The sequence below is a fragment of the Phaseolus vulgaris genome, chromosome 5, assembly GCF_051622355.1.
Source record: "Phaseolus vulgaris cultivar YP4 chromosome 5, ASM5162235v1, whole genome shotgun sequence".
Taxonomy (NCBI): Eukaryota; Viridiplantae; Streptophyta; class Magnoliopsida; order Fabales; family Fabaceae; genus Phaseolus; species Phaseolus vulgaris.
The window spans coordinates 37,384,389-37,407,113 of NC_143502.1; the positions used below are offsets into that span (position 1 = coordinate 37,384,389).

Here is a 22,725-nt window from a genome sequence, read left to right on the forward strand (position 1 = left end):
TTTTTTTAAATAAAAAAAAACATAAATAATGAGTAAAAGAAAATGTAAAAAAAAATAAAAATAAAACAGTAAAACAAATCCTAACTACAATTCTCCCCCCACACTTAAATCATACATTGTCCTCAATGTAAAAACAATTAATATATGTGTATGATAAAAGTAAGGGAAGAAATACTCCCTCCTCAAGCTTGAGGGTAATTGGGGTGCTGCAAGGTAATCTCTTCCACCGTCTCGTCTTGAGGAATCTCATGAAAGAGCTTTAGACGGTGTCCATTCACCTTAAATGTATTGGTAGACGTTAGACTTTGCAATTCTACAACACCATGAGGGTGGACATGGGTGACCAAAAACGGTCCAATCCATCTTGAATGCAACTTTCAAGGCATGAGCTTTAATCTGGAGTTGAACATTAACACACGCTGGCCGACAACAAACTCCTTTCCAGTGATGAAGTGGTCATGTAGATGCTTGGTCCTTTCCTTGTAGAATTTGGAGTTCTCATATGCCTCCAAACGGATCTCGTCCAACTCTTGCAGCTGAAGTTTTCTCTGCTCTCTTGCCTTGTCATAATCCATGTTGCATGTCCTTATTGCCCAGTAAGCTCTATGATCGATCTCCACAGGTAGATGACAAGCTTTTCCAAAGAAAACCCTAAAGGGAGACATCCCAATAGGTGCTTTATAGGCTGTACGATGGGCCCAAAGAGCATCGTCTAAACGTTTACTCCAGTCCTTCCTTGTTGGCTTAACCATCTTCTCCAAAATGCGTTTTATTTCTCTATTAGAGACCTCAACTTGACCATTTGTTTGTGGATGATATGGTGTGGACGCTCTATGGATCACCCCATATTTCCGAAATAGGACATCAAGTATCTTGTTGCAAAAATGTGTGCCTTGGTCACTGATGATGGCTTTAGGAATCCTAAATCTACAGAAGATGTTAGATCGAATAAAAGCTGCAACAACATGGGAATCATTAGTTCTTGTGGCTATTGCCTCCACCCATTTGGAGACATAGTCCACAACAAGAAGGATATTAGTGAATCCAAAAGAAATAGGGAAGGGACCCATGAAATCAATACCCCACACATCAAAGACTTCACAAAATAGCATGGGTTGTTGGGGCATCTGTTGTCTTTGGGAGATGGCAGTGCCTGCTCTTTGACACTTCTCGCATGTGGATGAGACGGTCCATGCATCTTTAAAAATGGTTGGCCAAAAGAAACCACAATCCAGTACCTTTCTTGCAGTACGTTGTGCAGCCAAGTATCCTCTAACAGATGAAGCATGACAAAAATTTAGCACAGATGGGATCTCCTGGTCAGGAATGCATCTGCGTATGATCTGATCACAAGGTATAAGTTCAGATGTGCTAGATAATCTAGAATATGCATTAGATGCTCTGGTAGGACCGTTTACTGATTCCGTTATAAGAAGAAGATGCTCATCTGGGAAATCATCATGGATGGGCTCTGCATCTTGTTCCTTCTCAATTCGACTAAGGTGATATGCAACATGATTACATGCCCCACTCCTATCTTTAATCTCCAAGTCAAATTCTTGGAGCAACAACATCCACCTAATCAACCTTGGTTTTGAGTCAGTCTTCTTTAACAGATATTTTAGGGCAACATGATCAGTAAAAACAACCACCTTGGGTCCTAGGAGATATGATCTGAACTTATCTAAGGAAAAGACAATAGCCAACAACTCCTTTTCCGTGGTGGTGTAGTTAGACTCGTCTAACGTTCTAGAGGCATAATAGATCACATGTGACAAACCATCTACTCTTTGTGCAAGGATAGCTCCAAGTGCATAATTTGAGGCATCACACATGATCTCAAAAGGGAGTGTCCAATCAGGGGTTTTTATAATTGGAGGTGTCACAAGTGCTGCTTTAAGGGCATCAAATGCCTCTCTGCATCTTTCTACAAAATCAAACAATACATCCTTCTGTAGCAAGTTGGATAAAGGTAATGCAATGTTGCTAAAATTCTTGATGAACCGTCTATAGAATCCTGCATGACCAAGAAAAGACCTAACCTCCCTCACAGAAGAGGGATAAGGTAGTTGTGAGATAACATTCAGTTTAGCAGGATCTACCTGAATACCTTTCTCAGAGATAATGTGACCCAACACTGTACCCTGTATAACCATAAAATGACATTTCTCATAACTTAATACTAAGTCATTCTCAATGCATTTGTCAAGTACTTTGACCAGGTTAGCCAAACAATCATCAAAAAAAGAACCATACAGGCTAAAATCATCCATAAAAATCTCTATGCAATGCTCAATTAAATAAGAAAATATGCTCATCATGCATCGTTGAAACGTTCCCGGAGCATTACATAGGCCAAATGACATCCTTCTATATGAAAAGGTTCCAAATGGGCAAGTAAAAGTGGTCTTATATTGGTCCTTTGGTGCTATACATATCTGAAAATATCCAGAGAAACCATCCAAGAAACAATAATGTGTTTTATCTGCTAGACGTTCCAACATTTGATCAATGAAAGGAAGGGGGAAGTGGTCCTTCCGAGTGGCTTGATTCAAGCGTCTGTAGTCAATACAAACTCTCTAGCTGTTTTGCACTCTAGTAGGAATAAGTTCATTATGCTCATTCTTTATCACTGTTATCCTATATTTCTTGGGAGCAACCTGAATCGGACTCACCCAGGTGCTGTCAGAGATAGGGTATATGATACCAACTTGTAGCAGCTTAGTGACCTTCTTCTTCACCACATCAAGAATCTGGGGATTAAGCCTGCGTTGAGGTTGTCTCACAGGTTTTGTCCCTTCTTCTAGTAGAATTTTATGCATACAAATAGAAGGGCTGATACCTGGAATGTCTGCTAGCATCCTACCAATGGCTTTCTTGTGCTCTCTAATCACCTGCAACAGTTTCTGCTCTTGTTCATCAGTTAGAGAAGTAGAAATAATCACTGCAAGTTGCTCCCCTTTTTCCAAATAGGCATACTTAAGATGATCCGGAAGTGGCTTCAGTTCAAGTGATGGCGGTTGGATGATGGACGGTACTGGTCTAGTGCTGAGAGAAACTTTCGCAACCTGCAATTCATCATGGTTGATATCATCTGATGTTGCTAAGTGTGAATCAACAACATCTACATCAGTTACAAAACCTAGAAAATCAAACACATTATCATCCACAGTATCATCTAAAATGTCAAGATGATACACAGAGTGATCTTCAATTGGGTGTTTCATAGCGTCTAGAATACTGAACTGGACTAAATTGTCTCCAAACTCCATAGTCAGTGTGCCTGCATGAACATCAATCTTGGTGCGGGCTGTCTTCAAGAAAGGTTTGCCCAAGATGATGGTTGTTGCACCAGAATTTGAATCTTCTCCACCCATGTCCAAAATGTAGAAATCTGCAGGGAAAACAAGTTTATTTACTTGAATAAGGACGTCTTCAATAAGCCCTACAGGTTGGACTGTGCTTCTATTAGCGAGCTGAATGACTATGCCTGTGGGTTTAAGAGGACCAGTAGACAAAGAAGTAAACACAAATAAAGGCATAACATTTATAGATGCTCCCAAGTCAAGCATCGCATTTTCAAATAGGTTATTGCCTATTACGCAAGGAATGGTGAAAGTGCCTGGGTCTTTGCATTTTTCAGGAATTGTTACCGCAGGCTTTTCAATGAGAGCAGAAACATTCCTTCCCATGTTTACCTTTTCGTTCCCTTTAAGACACCTTTTATGTGTGCACAAATCCTTCAAAAACTTTGCATATTTAGGAATTTGTTTAATAGCGTCTAGTAGAGGAATGTTCACCTCAACCTTTCTGAATGTCTCGAGAATCTCCTTATCAGTTTTTTCCATTTTTCTGCTCGTCTGAACAACTCTTTGTGGAAAAGGAAAAGGAATAGATGGTCTATCGAGACTAGCATTTTCTCCTTGTATATCAACTTCATGAGACAGTCTAGGAGGAGCATCCATGTCATTATTCCTTGTGTTGACCCTCATTTGCTCATCATTTTCTGGAGGAGTAGTAATGTTGGAGGTGTTAGACGATCTCAGCTGATCGTCTACTTTGGTGGGTTTTTTCACAGGTGCTTGTAACTGAGTACCACTTCTCAGAGTGATGGCACTGACATTATGTGGATTGATGGCCGTCTGGGAGGGAAGCTTATCAGACCCTTTGGAATTCATCTCATTCACACGAGTGGCTAATTTACCCATCTAATTTTCCAAGTTCTGAATGCTTGCCTCTGTTCTCTGTTGGAATTGCGTATTAACTTCAACCATGTGCTTTATTACATCCTCTAGAGAAGATCCACCTTTTTCTGATACAAAATTTGGTGGTGGGGATGGTTGTTGCTGTGAGTTACCCCATCTAAGATTCGGATGATTCCTCCAACCTGGATTATACTTATTGGTGGACAAATCATGGTTGAATGGTTGCTGAGGTGGGTTAGATAGTCTATTATTGAAGGGAAAATTAGTAGACTGTCTACCACTATTAAAGATGTTTGCAGCATAAGCTTGAGGACATTCAACATTGTTTCCTCCTTCAACTTCTTGAAGAGTGGGGCAAGCATCAGTGGCATGGTTAGGGTGCAAATTCCGCATACCCTTGCAACCATCTAAGGTATAGTTAGCTGTTTCATCATGGATGTGAGATCGTCTAGTTGTGCCTTCATCTGAGCATGATCAGCTGCATAATTAGTTGTCATCTCATGAACTCCATGAACAGGTGCTGCAGAGTTGCTACGTGTTTGGAATTGTTGATTGTTAGAAGCCATGATCTCAATCAATTGTCTTGCAGCGGCTGGCGTCTTGTCAACTAGAGCTCCTCCACTGGCAGCATCTATCATTTGTCTATCAATAGCTATCAGACCCTCGTAAAAATATTGTATTAGAAGTTATTCGTTAATCTAATGGTATGGACAACTTGTACATAGCCTCTTGAATCTCTCCCAGTATTCATAGAGACTTTCTCTATCTTGTTGCCTGATCCCGCATATTTCCTTCCTTATTGATGTGACTCTGGATGCTGGAAAGAATTTTTCAAGGAACACTCTTTTCAACCCTTCCCAATTAGTCACTGATAAATATGCAAAAAAAATAAATTAGGAAAAAAAAAAATTATACAGATAAAAAGAAAAACCTGATAACCAAAATCAAATTGGAATCCCCGACAACGGCGCCAAATTTGATAGTTGTCGTTTTGCTGTCAAATTAATATGATTCTAGTGTAGACTTGTCTAACACTAGAGAGATGATAGTATAGTTGTGGTCAGATGACCCCAAGTCATCTCCCAACGAATCCAATAGTAATTTCAGTGAATAGAATTCAAAACCTATCTACAAACAATGAAAATTAGCAATAATTGTAAAGTAATAGGGGTTGCGATCGTTAAGCAGGAAAATATAAATGATGATTTGAATCAGTAAAGAATGCAGATTGACTCCCAAGTTCTTCCACCAATGAATTCTTCACAGGCTCTCTAAAGATTATTCCTTTCTCAATCCTCAACAGAGTTAAACTAGATTGAACATGCGCCAAACCTAATTCAACTGAAGCTCACCAGTAAAGCATGCGTCTACCGGTTTAATCAATACCCACTTTGTTCCATGCGTATACTCCATGGGAATGCTTATCTCCTCTGTCTTGAATCATGCGCCCAAGAAATTAATTAGAACGATACGAACTAACTAAGAAACCAAAGTTTAAGATAAGGAAGACTCTCAATCACGCGTTCAAGTACAACCTCTCACAATAACTAGTTTTCCAGGAGATTAGACAATAAAAATAACTGCTATAGAGAATTAAAAATAGAAACTTTTATTGATCAAAACCTCAGAGCTCAATGGGGAATCACAATGGAATCAACGAAAAGGTTTAGCTTTCCATGCGGAGGCAAAAGAATTACAAATAAGGAAAGAAACTAAGAAAACCCTATGAAGCTCTCCCCTTTCTCCTTGATGCTTGTGTCCTTTTATAGGCTTTTCTGCTCCAAGGATCTTGGAAAAATATTGCAGTTTAGATTTTGTAAACAGTTTCCACTTTCCATAATTCTTTTTATTTTGCAGAATATTTGCTTCCAATTTTGTTTCTGGAATCTTGTAGCTTTTATTTTCTCTTTCTGCTCAAAATTTGTTTTCTGTTTTGATTTAAAGAAGCAACTTGGACTTTTGCATGTTTGGCCCATTCACAAAGGTAGATGCTTAAGATAATTTACCCTAAAAACACAAAATTACCAAAGATAATAGTTAAGGCCCAAATAAACCCAATTATATGATTATTAATTAAAACAATGGATTTATTTATTATTATAGTCCAATAATCTATGATTAAGGCTATTGTGTGTGAATAAATATATGCTCATTAGTAACCTCTTCATATGTTTTATTTAGTGTATGAGTTAATTAATAAAAGAACTTTTTAGGTAAGTTAATAATGTAATTACCAATCCACTATTTACTTAAGGTATGTGGGTGACTTCTTGTGTAATGAGCAGAATCACACAACAATGTGATTATTTAGGGATATCACAAGTAATGGCCAATGACACCAGCATTGAGAAAACAATTAGTATAACTTTAAAAGATGAAATATTAATAATTGGTAACTTAAAATTTGTACTTACTCATTAATATAAGGGAAATATATATTTGTTTCCCCTGTAACTAGATAGTTCGTGATGTAAGTTTTAGTTTTAGTCTTCCTATTTCCCATAGGATTAATTAATTGGGGATCCATGAATCCATAAACATCATGTTTCCCATCATTAATGCATACTTCTGACCGGAGATGGTCACAAAAGTCGATGCTCAAAATTTACAAAGGTCAACAACATCCCCCTTTTTGGAAAGTCTTGCCATGGAAAAGCGTAAACAGGTGAAAGGTGCAAATCTAAATATCAATCTGGAAATTAATTGTCAGGTGAGATTTGAGATATACACAGCTAACTCCATTGTTGAAGAATTTGTGGTAGTACAAGATGCTTTGATTAACTTGGTAGCAATTGTTAATAAGTTTACCAAAAGGCTCAACATAGAAACAACCCAAAGCAGTGAGTCTTGTACTATTAAAGCCTAAAAAAGTTTGGTGGAGACGTCTATTGGTGGGCCTCAGTCAACAAATCACACGCTCTGTATCAATAATTCCACGCGCGAGCTTAGTGGTTATACAAATGTTAGACAAAACCTAAACGTCCCAAATGAGGCTTTCGGGGGGAAGAAAAGACAATAATGAAAGATTGACAAAAATCAAAGCACCCAAAGGAACCTATTGTTGGGAAGATATGCTTGATTGAAGAAGCTCAAATAACTTCAGAAGGTATACAACGAGGAAGGATGCTTCTACGGGGTGAATCAAGTAGGCAATCATGGTAGAAAGCTATAGATATCATAGAAGCGCTTCAATCGAAGTAGAATAGCTCAAACAGGTTAGCAATCCATAACCTCTGCCAATCTATTTCTGATAAAGACATTTTCAATTACAATAGGCAGTTATCATGCTATAAAGATAAGATTGAACAAAGAAAATTGTGGGAGTTGGGAAAGCAAAATTGGAGCAGGTGATACAATCAAATTGTGGGAGCATACTTGGTTAGATCAAGACAGCCTCAAACATATGTTCCCTAGGCTTTTCCACATCAGTAGACCAGGGTAAAATTGTGGGGGATGTAGGAGTGTGTACATATACAGGTTGATAGTGAAGACTAAATTGGAGAAGGATCATATTGGAATGAAAAGATGCACAAGTAGGTCACTTGTTTTTGTTCCTTAATTGTGCACAAATCCATAGGGAGGCTAGTGACTCCATGCCTTGGGCAAGTGAAGTCTTTGGGTTGTTCTCAATGAGGTCTACCTATAAAATGCTGTACAAATCCACCTCTGTGGAATATGGATGTCTTTTTTCATGTCTATTTCTTTTTTGATAAGCAAAGAATAAATTAAATTAAAAAGGGAAACTTAAAGGTGTCCCACTCCTTATACAAGTCCCAAAATCCTCACCGCCTATCCTACAAACCAAAAGCATTACAAAACAACAAAGGCTTGTGTACACCTAGGCTTCATTAGGCTTTTTTCATTGCAGATTAGATAGCAAATCTGCAAAAGTTATAGTGTGAAGAACGCTTGCAAATCCTTACACAAGCAATCCCAATCCCCTTCCCTACCTAAAATGAGTAAGGTATTCCAGCAATAATTGCTTCCCCTCTCATTGTGTACCCTGCACCAGCAGAACATCTTGTCTAGAGACAGGGACAAACAACCAAACTCGTAACAAATGTTGGAATTGTAGGCCTTAAACAATAGGGGGGTGAATTGTTTATAAACGTTTTTCGCAAATATTGAAGGTAAAGTGAAGAATTAATGAATAAGAAACCATATCATTCGACAAATAAAACTGTTTTAAGTTTATTCTAGAAAATCAACCGGATGTTTTTATCAGCAATGAATAAAAATAAGCTAAAACATATTTAAAGGAGATAAGGGATAGAAAGATCACACAAAAAATTTATACTGGTTCGCTCTTAACCAAGAGCTACATCCAATTCCCAGAAACCTTTGAGCAATCCACTAAGCAATCAAAACCTTGATTACAAACCACACACCAAAGAGGTGATCTGGAATCCTTCAAGAACACACACCTCCTTTGGCTAACAACACACCACATATCAGAACACCTTCTAGATCTGCACACACCAGTCTTTACAGAATTACAGAGATCAAGAGAGAAAAGGAATGATCACACTTGATACAATCAAAAGATTGAATTGAAAATTACAAAGCAATCTTATTCCACTCTTTAAAAGAATCCAAAGCTTGAAGCAATCTTCGAGAAAATTGATTTGAAAAGTATAATTTGATTTCATAACAACTAGGAGCGTATAACAGTTATTTATACTCCAAAAAGTTGTTAAAAACATTTAAGCAAGAGCCAAATCAGTTTTGAATTATTTAAGACAACTTTAACAAACTTAACAGATTCTGTTAAGGATTTTCAAAAAACAATCGGTTGATTTCTCGAAACAATCGGTTGAATTTGTTTGACAGCAAAGTCAAACAACGTCAAGTTTTCCAAATCCTTTTCAAAAACCACTAAGTGTAAAACAACCGATTGAAACGATGAAACAATTGGTTGTTTTTCCACTTCTTTAGAAAACACTCTTTCTTCAAAAGATCTTGATTAAAACAAGTTTGGATTATAACAAAGAGTGAATTTACAAATTTAAACTACCCAGAACACACACATACAAGCAACACCTAGGGCTTCAAGCAATCCTCATAGATTTGGAGACAACAAAGCCTATCTTCAACAACAAAGTCCTACCATGTTTGCTAAAAACAGGCATTGTAATAAACCTACTCTATATCCCCTTAGAACTTGTAGAACCAAAGTGAAAAGTTCACGTATTTATGAATGCAATTACAAGCATATGTTTCTATCATTGTTCTTCCATCAATACCTTAGAAATAAGAGAGCATAAATATGGATTTTTCAAAACAACATATAAATGACAACCAAAAATTAGCTCATGTTGCCATGTTCTCCAAAGCTGTCTCGTCTCAATTACAAGGTGTCTATCCAATCCTTCCTGTCCAATGGTTACATTTATCTCCAAAGATCGTCTTCTGCTCCTTTGGCACGTAATCTGCATACACATATCTTTTCGTCTAAGAACAAGATCCTCGAAGCACATAAATACAAATGACATACCTAATGATAATCAACTAGAGTTTATAGAAGGGAGAAAATCACCTAGCAACAATTGGCACTATAAAACACCCCCTATTTCCTAGTGTGACGATTACTCTTGCCTAGAGGGTGTTGTTGGGTAAAGTCCCCACAGAGTAAATTTATTAAGGAGAGGGATTAATCTAAATACTAATTTATGCCTTATTTGTCTGTCAAATGAAGAATCTGTGCAATATCTATTTGTGGAATGTGGTTTAGCTAATTTTTTGTCGAATAGTTGTTGTACCTGGATAAGCTATAAGTTTGTCCAACATAAGGATCTTATGTGTTACTTTGAACAATTTCACTTGTTTAATAACCAATTTCAAAATTTGATATGGAAAGGTTTATGGGTCACTGTCAAATTTGAGACCATAGGAGCAATGTTATCTTTAAACAAAGGAAAGCTTGATGTGAAGAAAGTTTTGCAAATGAGTCAACTAAAAACTTGGTTATGGCTGAAATATAAATTACATGCCTTTTATTTTGGTTATTCTGATTGGATCACCAATCCAGATATTTGCTTCAAAATTTCTGTTTAATCTAGTTTTGTGGTGGTGTGTGTTTTATGATTGTTATTGTTTGTTCTCTGCTAAAGGGTTGGGAAAGGTCTAGATGTACTTGTTTTGCAGGGGTGTTAGGCAACAAGGAAATGTTTTATCAGTCTTGTATTAGCACCTACGTGTGGAAGGGTCTAATACATGGAAGAAGTGGCTTTTGTTCTCCATTGAACCTTTGCAATTCAAGGATACATACCACAAAGCTGGTGAACTTTAGTTATCAAAAGCTACATGAGGGGATTACGGGATGTTGTGTGATATGCTAAAACTACTTTAAACCAACATAAGGCATGGAAGGATGTCATATGTAGTATGACAATGGGTTTGCAAGTTTTCAATGGTTGATTTAGCTAGCTAAAATACAATAAAGTGTGTTGGAACTGTGTTGAGTCTGCTATCAAACCAAAATAAGGAAATGGTAAATGTCATCAATAGTATGGGTGTGGGATTGCAAGTCCTCTAGTAAAATTAGTTGGTTGAAAAGCTCTCTCTAGATGTTATTGTATTAGTATAACTAATGTTTTTAGGTGATCTATTGTAAGATCTCTGTGATGCTTGGTTTCTTGGGAGCTATAAGAAGTAGTTTTTGTATGAGGGTTAGGTTATTTCTTAAATATCCTATTTATTTTATTTATTCTTTGTAAAAAAAAATTGTAAGAGACCAAGTCTTGTATAGACTTTTCGTTTTACAAGACATGGTGTGTGTACTAAATGACTTATAGTTGTTCTTTGGTTTTTTTAAAATGGACTGATATACATTTCTTAAAAATTCCAATTAATTCATTATATTCTTTGACAAAAAAAAAAAAAAACTCCTTCACCATGGACTCCTTAGGGAACGTTTTCCCCTCACTAAGACTTCTTCATGACCCATATATTGTCTTCAATATATGTTCCTGCTAGGGAGATGGGACCTAGAGAACTATTGAAGTCTTCGTCTTCCTCCTTCGGTCGGGCAAGTTGTTGGGTGCTTGACTGGGGTCCTTCTCGTCTTCGTGCTTCTCCTTCAGCTCTCGGTCTTGGGTGAACACCGAATGGGGGGGGGGGGGGTACCTGCGGAAGACACTCTGACACTCAAGTCAGTAAAGCAGGTGATCGGTATTCGGGTAGGTGCACAATAATAAATGACGTACCTTTCTCCTTAGGATGTGTGCTATTTATATTATTTTAATGGGCTTACCTTATTGGGCCTGATTAGTGGAATGGATCTCACTTATGGGTGTATTACCTAATCCTTAATGACGGATTAACTTCACTGACCTTGGTTTTGATCATTAATGGATGTATGGGTCGGCCGACCAGGCCGACCGTGGCGATTTCCCTTGTCTTCGCCAAGTTTCCGTGGTCTCGGTCGGGTTTCACCGTTCTAGATCAACAAGCCCGAGTCTAAGTCAGGGTGACCAGATCTTCGGTCTCGCCCATACCAGTACACTTGCCCCCCATACTCGAGGACGGTTACGTTCGATGAGTCTTTAAAAGTGGGTGTCGTTCGGTCTCCCTAGTCGTGTGGTCGTCTCGTTCCCCGAGGTGTGATGTGACCTCAGGTGGCGTGACATGACCTCAGGCGGCATGACGTGACTGACATGAAGGAGGAGTTTTTCGGGCGGGAAGCGTTGTGGACCGTTGGATCGAGAAGATCTAACGATTGAGATTAATCTGACGTTTCGAATTCCGAGGTTGTTGGCTCCTATAAATAGCGGTCTCAACAGTGTCGAGACACTGTTCTTTTCATTTGTGAGTTTGTCTAATAGCTGACCGTTCTCTCGTCCATAGCTTTGAGATCCGAGTGATTTCTCGCCCTCCTTTATTACACTCAGTCTCGTCCAATTTTCATAAGGTTAGTTATGTCAACCTTGTCTCGGCCTACGTCCTCTTCCTCTAGTCACCCTTCCTCTCCTCTCGGTCGCCCCTCTCTTCCTCTTGGACCTTCTTCTTCTTCCTTTTCTTTTTCATCATCTTCTTCTTCTTCTTCTTCTTCATCTACCACTGACTCCTTGTCAGTCGGGGTGGCCGAGACGCCACCCCTGGTAGAGGTAGTCAGGGGGGATGATCCAGCCAATGGTGTTGACCGGTCGGACTTCCCCCCGACGGCATTCTTCTCGTGGATCTCAGCTGGGTGGACCCTAAGGTGGCTGAAATCTCGTCCACCTATAAGACCGAGGTATCTGTGACCAACTTTTTGGCCAAGTACTCGGTTCTAAAGGTGGGTGTACATTCTCACTACTTTAGTGTTTTGCCTTGTGAGCCTGCCGAGAATGTGTGCTTGGGGCGATCGGGTACCGATCCTCTGTTCTTCTACATGTACACCTGTCTCTTCTCAGACTTGCATGTCTCCCTTCCTTTTGATAAAAATTCACAATGGACGTCCTTCGGGCATTCAACGTGGCTCCCACGCAGATCCATCCAAACACCTAGGCGTCCCTCCAGGCCTTTCGCCTGTTGTGCGATGTTATGCGCCTTCATCCCACTCCCTCTTCTTTTCTTTCTTATTATGCCTCTCACCTCGTCCAACCTGCCTCTTGGCTCTCCTTGGTCGGTCATTCGGGGAGTGTTTTGTTTGACTCCTTTGCAGTCTCGTACAAGAGGTTCAAGAAGAGGTTCGTTAAAGTTATCGTTTCGCCAGAGGCGACAACCTCTTTTTTTATGAGGTCGGTCGGTCTCGGTTCCCCTTGTACTGGACTACCAATCCTCGGGATTTTAAGGCGTGGCCGAGGCATATGGGGAGTGCCGAGGAGGTGGAGATTCTCTCCCTCTTCGACGCACTCCCGAGGAAGCTTCCTTGCTGGATGCTGATCGGTGCTTATGCCGAGATGGCTCGATGGGCGGCCGTTAGGGGTATGGGTCTCTGTTTGTTTTTTTTTTATGTCGGTCGGTACTTTTGTTCTCGTCTTTTAACACTTGTTGTTTTTTTGCTTTCGCAGTTATTATGGTTCAAGACAAGTCGGTCGGTGTTAGCATGCTAGATAAGTATCGACAAAGGGCGACTGATAGGAAGGGACGTCGGAGCATCGATGTCCTTCCTTCAATAAAGGGCTCGGGTGCTGATAAGGGCTCGGCCAGCCCTTCCCACAAATCCAAGAAGAGGCCGAGTGATGGTGGTAACATTGCCACCACCACTCGTTCCACTGGCTCCCTGCCGACACCGCCGCCTTGTTGGGAGGTCGTTGAGGCGGACTCTCCCTCTCCTAGGCGCGTAGAGCGGGTGGTCGGGCCTCCCGAGGCTGGTGCTAAAGCTTCGCCTTCGCCCCTCAATCTTCTGGGGTGGCCTTCAATTCACATGTCGAGTTCGCGTGGCCCTCCTTAAGGAGACTCGGGAGTCGATCCGAGGCATCTCCCCCTCAGACTTGCTGAGAAGTGGCTTGGAATTGATGTGCCACTCGATCGCCCTCGTCGAGTACGGGATTCAAGGCCGGGACCGTCATGTCGAGGTCGTGTCTCGGTTGGAGCATCAGCTGGCCGAGGCCAGTGTAGACTTGAAGTAATCTTTGGCTGCTAATAGCGAGTTATCGGCCAGGATTGCTCGGGAGGCGACCGAGAGGGAGCTGGGACAGCAGGATGCTGTCGAGGCGAGGGAACGTTTGGTGGCAGGGGAGGCCGAGACGTTGAGGGCGACAACTGAGATTGCCGATATGAAGAAGATGGTCGAGGAGAGAGATGAGAAGTTCTCATCCTCGACCACTGAGTTGGCCGCCCTCCAAGCTGCAAAGGACTAGGTCGAAGCTGAGCTCGACCAAAACTACGAGGAGTCAGAGGAATTGCTGAAGCAATGCTTCGACTGAGTTGTGCATCAAGCCCATGTACTTTATGGGGGGCTGCCAGCCACTGGTGAATTTGACATGGACTGTGAAGTTCACCAGGGTCGGCTGGTCCCAAGTGCCGAGATGGATGCCTTGGCGACACAAGAGGCTAGGCCGACCGAGGCTGAGGAGGGCGAGTGCATTGAAGTTCAAGACTAGGTTTGCTCTTGGCTGGGCTGTGGCCTTTTCTTGTTGTCTTTCTGTTTTCTCTGAGACCGGGGTGTGGCCTCCTCCTTTTGCAGCTTTTAATCTATCGCCCAACTTTCTTTCAGTCGGTCTTTTTGCTTTTGAGGAAACAATTTGCACAAGTTAAAAATGTCGGTCTTTATTTGTTTGGGCGGTTGGCCACTAATTGTGAATGCTTAATCGAACAAATTGAAATGGGCGGTCGGCCATTAATTGTGAATGCTTAAACGAACAAATTGAAATGGACGGTCGGCCATTAATTGTGATTGCTTAATCGGACAAATTGAAATGGACGGTCGGCCATTAATTGTGATTGCTTAATCGAACAAGTTGAAATGGACGGTCGCCCATTAATTGTGATTGCTTAATCGAACAAGTTAAAATGGGCGGTCGACCATTTAACTTGTGAGTTTGTTTGTGCCAAGTTATGATGTTAACTTGGGTGTGTATCGATCGGTCTTGGCAGGGTTGTGCCGGTTGAGGCTTCATCCAGGCCGAGCTGAGAGAGAGGTGTTGGCAGGGTATGCCGATTATGGCTTCATCCAGACCAAACCTGGTTGATCGGTCTCGGCAGGGTATGCCGATTAGAGCTTCGTCTAGACCGAGCCGAGAGAGGTGTTGGCAGGGTATGCTGGTTAAGGCTTCATCCATACCAAACCTGGTTGATTGGTCTCGACAGGGTATGTCGGTTAAGGCTTCATCCAGACTGAGGCGAGAGAGGTGTTGACAGGGTATGCCAGTTAAGGCTTCATCCAGACCAAACCTTGTTGATTGGTCTCGACAGGGTATGCCGGTTAGGGCTTCATCCAGACCGAGTCGAGGGGTTGCAGGAGAGCAGTGCTAGTACTTTGATGAAAACGCCTCGTCAAAACCTCCCTGGTAGGGTGAGGAAAGAGTGCGTGACTTTATTGAATTCAGCTGTAATAAAACTTAAGTTGCGTGGCATTCCATGTCCTTGGTACAATTTTGCCCAAAAGCCACTCTAAGTGATAAGCTCCCCCCTTTGTGACTTCTCGGACTCGGAAAGGTCCCTCCCAGTTGGACGAGAACTTCCCTTCGTTTTTTCTCGCATCACTGTGCATTCTCCAAACGAGGTCTCTCTTTTGGAAGCTCCTTGGCCGGACTTTTGTATTGTATCGTCTTGACGCCCGAATCTTGCAAGCGGCCTCCCGAATCCTGCTCTTGTTACGAAATTCACTTACCAAATTGAGGTTGACCGTTAGGCTTTCCTCGTTTAGGGTGAGGTTGAACATCTGCCTTCGTATGGTGGGCTCGGCCACCTCGACCGGGATCATGGCCTCGGCCCCACATGTCAGGCTATAGGGTGTTTCCCGCATGGTAATCTCGGGGGTGCATCTGTACGCCTAGAGTACTTCTATTAACTCTTCGGTCCATCGGCCTTTTGCCTTGCCCAGACGCTTTTTTAGCTCATTGAGTATGACCTTGTTGGCGGCTTCGATCTGCCCGTTGGTTTGCAGGCGTTCTACCGATGCCGTAACAGACTTGATGCCCAAGTCGTCATAAAAAGGATTGCAGGCCTCGGTCAATAAACTGTTGGCCATTATCAGTTATTATTGTGTGCGGGACGCCGAATCGGCAAACAATGCTCTTCCATACGAAGTTTTGCACGTTTTTGGCCGATATGGATGCAAGAGATTCGGCCTCAATGCATTTGGTGAAGTAGTTGACTACCACGAGGAGGAACTTGGTCTGCCGTTTTCCTGGCGCAAGGTGCCGATAGTGTCCATCTCCCAAATGGTAAACGGTCATGGGGAGATAATACTATGCAGCTCTTCCGGCCTTGTGTGATGGAGAGGGCCGAACTCCTGGTACTTGGTGCATTTCTTCACGTACTCGACACGGTCACCCTGGATGGTCGGCCAGTAGTAGCCAGCTCGCAGGACCTTGGCAGCCATCGTCCTCGCCCCATAGTGATTTCCACATACTCCCTCATGGATCTCGGCTAAAATATACTAAGCCTGTGTGCTGGTGATGCATTTCAGCAGGGGGGTCGAATATCCTCTTCGGTACAAGTCTTCTTTGATCATGGTGTACTGGGCACACTATTGTTTCATCGCTTTTTTCTTGCTCTAGCTTGCTTGTGCCGTCTTCCAGGTATTGGATGATGGGTGTCATCCAGTTATTGGTCTCGGTCTCGGCCTTGTCTATTGCAAGACATTCGGTCTCGGACACACTCAGGTGCCTCTGCCATATTTGTATGACTGATCTCTGGTGGCTCTTCTTCTTAGTGACCGACAGCTTAGACAAGATGTTGGCCATTTGGTTGTCCTCCCTCGGTATGGGGTGCTTTGTTGAAATGGGCGATACTCTTTTTGGTCGCGTGGTAGTATCATTGCAGTAGAGGTTCTTTCACCTCGAATTCTCCATTGACCTAGTTGACCATTACCTAGGAGTCGCTTTTGCACATAACCTCGCGTGCTCCCATGTCCTAGGCTAGGTTAAACCAAGCGAGCTAGAGTGGTTTTTGGTTGTCCAGAACCCGAACTAGAGTGGTTGCTCCAGGAGGAGGTCGCCCAACCCTTCCAGGACGACTCCTACTCCATAGGCCGTTTTGTTCGACGAGCTGTCCACATATAGCGTCCACCCGGCCGAGAGGGTGGGCAGTGGTGTCAGTTCGGCAGAGAAGTCGGCCAAGTACTGAGATTTGATGGCACCCCTCGGTTCATAGCGTATGTCGAACTCGGACAGAGCCTATCATTCTCCCTACGAGGTCCGACTTAGATAAAATTTTAAAAATGGGATAGTCGATCCTTACAGTTATTGAGTGATTTTGGAAGTAGGGGTGCATCCGTCTTGCTGTGAGGACTAGGGCGAAAGCCACCTTCTCGATCATCTGGTATCTCGTCTCGACCTCGTGGAGGGTTCGACTGACGAAGTATATTGACCGTTCCTCGCCCTCGGCCTCCTGCATCAATGCAGCACTGACTACTTCCTCCTAGACTGCTAGATACACCAGGATTGGGTGGTTGGGTCTCGGCTTTTAGATGACACCTGGGGATGTCAGGGATTCCTTGAACTGTTTGAAGATTTCTTCACATTAATCATCCCAGCTGAATTTGGTGGCCTTCCGAAGTAGCTGGACCATCGGTCTCGTCTTCTCGGCCAGACGGGAGACGAACCTGGAGAGGGCGGTCAGGCACCCTAGGAGTTATTGTACCTCCTTGATGTTCTTCGGACATCTCATGCCAAGTATGACTTGACATTTGTCGGGGTTGGCCTCTATCCCCTGGTGGGTGAGCATGAAGCCTAGAAACTTCCCTCCTTCAACCTCGAATGTACATTTCTCGGGGTTGAGCTTCATATTGACCACTCGGAGGGCCTTGAACACCTCGTCCAGGTCCTTCATGTGTTGTTCGAAAGGGTCGGACTTCACGACTATGTAGTCCACATATACCTCTACCACCCGACCAATTAGGCCTTTGAAGATTTTGTCCATGAGACGTTAGTAGGTCACCCCCGCGTTCTTGAGGACGAACGGCATGACCTCGTAGTAGTAGTTGGCATCGGCCGTCATGAAGGTCGTCTTCTCCTTGTCCCTAGGGTGCATGCTTATCTGGTTATAGCCAGAGTAAGCGTCTAGGAAGATCAGGATTTTATGGTTGACCACCCCATCCACCAGGCGGTCGATATTTGGGAGGGGATAGGTATCTTTCGGTCATGCGCTGTTGAGGTTTCTGAAGTCGACGCACATCCTCCAGTTGTCGTTCGGCCTGGTGACCATGACGACGTTGGCCAGCCAAGTCGTGTATCGGGCCTCCCGTATGAACCCGGCCAACAGGAGCTTATCGGCCTCTGCCTTTGCTGCTAGGCATTTTTCAACGCCCAGATCCCTCTTCTTCTGGGAGATCGGTCGGGCTTCTCTAAATATCGACAATCGATGGGTGATGATGTCCTGGCTCAACCCCGGCATGTTGGTCGGTGTCCATGCGAACATGTCTATATTCTTCTTTAGAGCGACGTGCATGATCTCGGCCTCGACAACTGCCATGGTCATCCCTACAGCGGTGTTGTGTTCTTCATCCAGGAGGGGTACCCTTCTCAACTCCTCCCGTGCTTCTAGTCTGTCCTTGGTCGCCCGAGGGTCTAAGTCTATCAATGCGACGGTTGGCTCGACTGACATCAGTTGGGCCTACCTAGGTGAGCGGTTCGTTCAGAAGGACTTTCTCTTGGGGGAGATGTCGTTCCTTAAGGGCTCCACCCGGAGGCTTTCGACATAGCACTCTCGTGCCTCCTTCTGGTCTACGTGGACCGTAAGAATGTCTCCTGTCTTCGAAGGGAAGTTCATTGTCAGGTGAGGGGTTGATACGATGGCCATCAACCGGTTGATGGATGGCTGGCCGAGGAGAATGTTGTACGAGGTATTGACATTGATGACCAGATACTGAATCTTTATAGTCTTGGTATTCTTCCCCTCGCCGAAGGTGTAGAGCTCGATGTAGCCCTTGGTACCTACCCTATCACCTGAGAACCTTACTACATGGTCGTCGTAAGGCATCATCTCGGTCTCAACTATCCTCATGGCGTTGAATTTTTTCCAGTAGAGGATCTCTACTGAGCTTCCTTAGTCCACAAGGGTCTTCCGAATGGTGAACAGGTCTATATCGACCGATATTACCATTGGGTCGTCCTGTTGGCGATAATCCACACCTTTGAAGTCCACGTTCGTGAAGGTGATGGGTGGCATCATCGGCCCGAATGCCACCGCGTTCACTTGGTGCACCGCTCGCAGGTGTTTCTTCCGGGCGTTGTTGGTGCTTCCTCCCCCAGCGAAGCCGCCGGCTATGGTGTTGATAACCTTTCGGTTACCTGATGAGCATATATTTATTCACACTTACTAGCCTTATTCATAGATTATTGGACTATAATAATAAATAAATCCATTATTTTAATTAATATTTTTATAATTGGGTTTATTTGGGCCTTAACTATTATTATTGTTAATTTTGTGTTTTTAGAGTAAATTATCCGGATGAAGCATCTACCTTTGTGAATGGGTCAAATATGCAAAAGTCCAAGTTGCTCTTGAACCAAAACAGGAAACAAATTCTGAGGAGAAGAAAGAGAAAATAAAATCTACAATATCTCAGAAACAGAATTGGAAGCAAATCTTCTGCAAAATACAAGAATTATGGAAAGATAGAAACTTGGAAACGGTTAACAAAATATACACTACAATATTCTCTCAAGATCCTTGGAGCAGAAAAGCCTATAAAAGGACACAAGCATCAAGGAGAAAAGGGAGAGCTTCATAGGGTTTTCTTAGTTTATTTTCTTCTTAGTAATTCTTTTGTTTTGCCTCCGCATGGAAGGCTAAACCTTTTTGGTTGATTCTTTTGTAATTCCCCATTGGGTTCTGAGGTTTTGTTCAATAAAAGTTTCGATTTTTAATTCTCTATAACAGTTGTTTTTATTGTCTAATCTCCTGGAAAACTGGTTTTTGTGAGAGGTTGTACTTGAACGCATGATTGAGAGTCTTCCTTATCTTAAACTTTGGTTTCTTAGTTAGTTCCATTGTTCTAATTAATTTCTTGGGCGCATGATTCAAGGGAGAGGAGGTAAGCATTCCCATGGAGTATACGCATGGAACAAAGTGGGTATTGATTAAACTAGTAGACGCATGCTTTACTAGTGAGTTTCAGTTGAATCAGATCGGCGCATGTTCAATCTGGTTTAGCTCTGTTGGAGGATTGAGAAAAGATTAATCTTTAGAGAACCTGTGAAGAATTCAATGGTGGAAGAACTTGGGATCAACCGCTTTTTATTTGTTATTTTAATCTCTTTTATATTTTTTGCACAACTATCTCAAACCCCCTTTTCATCTTTATTGTTATTGCTAACTTTTATTGCTTGCAGATAGATTTTAAATCCTGATCAACTGATTTTACTATTGGATTCGTTGGGAGACGACTTGGGGACATTTGTCCACAATTATACTATCATCTCTCTAGTGTTAGACAAGTCTACGCTAGAATCATATTAATTTGACAGCAAAACGACAGCTATCAAATTTGGCGCCGTTGCCGGGGAATTCAATTTGATTTTGGTTATCAGGTTTTTCTTTCTTATCTGCATTATTTTTTTTTCCCTAATTTTTTTTTCTGCATATTTAACCTTTGTTTTCTTCCTTTTAGTTTTTATTTATTATAGCAATAAAAAAAACGAAAATAAAAAATAAAAAATCTAATATTTAGGATATCTCTTACCTTTATTTTATTTTGATTTGTTTTTATTTTCTTTCTATATATCTTTTATCTTTATTTTGTTTTGATTTGTTTTATTTTCTTTCTTTATATCTTTTATCTTTATTTTTTTGTTTTTATTTTATTCCTTTATATCTTTTATCTTTATCTTATTTTGCCTTTATTTTATATCTTTTATGTTTTTAGTTATTTCTTTTATTTTGTTTTGTCATCTTTATTTATTTCTATTTTTGTTTTTGTTTACTGTTTTTATTTTCTATATTTTATTTATTTTTACATAATATTTTTTTTTTCTTTTTTCTTTTTTCTCTCTAACTATTTTTTTTAAAGCATTAAGTGTAGCATTTGCATTAGTTTTTAATTTTATAGGATTTTACATTTAGGGTAGACACTTCAGTTGCTACTCTTTAAGTTTTTAAATTGAAAGCAATTCAAGGAAGACTCTGGCTAGGAAAGACTTGGTTTTTAAGTTTGTCCGCGTGTGACTCACCTCTCTTTCCTGGGAGTTTACTTGGTTTGCTTTTCAATTAAAAAAAAAAGGTTTGCTCTGAGGCGTCTAATAGGTGTTGGTGTCCATTACATATCTCCCCTGTTTTCAATTCTAAAATGGAACGGAAATTAGCTGAACAAATTTACAATTATGATAATCATTGTGAGCCATATTTGCAGCAATCTTCACAGTTTTATAAGCAGCTTTTACAACAATGTGAACCCTACTTTCAACAGCCTCAAAATTATAATTCATATTATCAACAATATGAGCAGCCTTTGCAGCAATGTGAACCCTACTTTCAACCGCCTCAACATTATAATTCATATTATCAGCAATATGAACAGCCTTTGCAGCAATGTGAACCTCACTTTCAGCAGCCTCAACGTTATAATCCATATTGTCAACAGTCTTATGAGCAACCTCAACAACAACCATATTATCAGCAAAACTATTTTGATGAAAGACAACCATCTTTTCAACCATTTGTGCAAACTGATAATACTCCTCGTAATCTTGAAGAACCAACTTTAGAGGAGTTGATGAGGAAAATGACGGAGAGTAACACAAAATTTCAAGAATGGACGGCTGAAAAATTTGGAATTCAAAAGGAAGAACCAAGGCAAATAAAGGAGGTCAACATGAAATATGATCAAGAATGGGCGGCTAAAAAAATTGCAATTCAAAAGGAAGAACCAACTTTAGAAGAGTTGGTGAGGCGGATGGAGGAGATGAACATGAAATATGATCAAGAATGGGAGGCTAAAAAAGTTCTAATGCAAAAGGAGGCTGATGTTGTAGCAAGAAGAGAGAAAATTGATCAAATGATTGGAGAGATTGCAGATTATGTTCAAGAGATGAAATCACCTCATGATCCAGATATAACTCTTGATCCAGACACTGATGGAATGTCTAACCTTGAAGCACCTACCTCTGCCATAGACACTCTCGAAAAGAAATGGGGCATATCAACTGTTTTTAAAGTTAATCCGAATGATTTGCATGAAGCTGAGCTAGCTGAACCTAAGATTGCTACACCATTGAATGCTACTGTCCAACCTCTACTGATGGAGGAGAAATCATTGCTAAATCATGAGGGGTTAAAAGTTGTGACATGTGAAGATCATTTAGTGCATCACATAAACACTGAGGATGAAAATGTGTTTGAGTTTCTAGGAGATTTTAACTTCTCCAATCCAATTAAATGTACAGATGTTGAGATAGAATGCACTAACTCTTGTGATGCAGGTCTTGATAGAGAAATTGTTGATGCTGATATACTTGCCGAATCTACTGAAAAAGATTGTGCACTAGCAGATGGCTTTGACATAGTTTTGGAGGTAATACAAGAAGAGGAAGAGGAGATGTTACCCATCTTTCAAGTAGACACTGCCAGTGGAAAAGAAAATGATATTATTCTTCCATCCTTAAAGCTTCAAAGAGTACAACCTCCACTATTTAAGGTGAAACCCATATCACTCATTCCATCATCTCCACTGGCTACACCTTCTATCATAATTGGAACGTTTGAAAGCAGCCTTTACCAGCCACCACCACCTCCTAACTTACATTTCATTCCATCTCCCACCCCAACTAGACCGTCTACCCTAGCTAGACTGTCTAGCCTTAGACCACCGCCCTTAGACGATCCTCAAACAGCTAACCATATCAGATCGTATATGATGAATAAATTTTTGTCTTCCATCTATACTCTAGAAAGTACCATCATCCATTCATGGAAGAAACTGTACCAT

The 22,725-nt window shown here is 41.4% G+C and overlaps 1 pseudogene; it reads right to left on the reverse strand.

Moving 5' to 3' along the window:
- Positions 1–377: 377 nt before the first annotated feature.
- LOC150027609 (uncharacterized) lies at positions 378–21,457 on the reverse strand (annotated as a pseudogene).
- Positions 21,458–22,725: the final 1,268 nt, after the last annotated feature.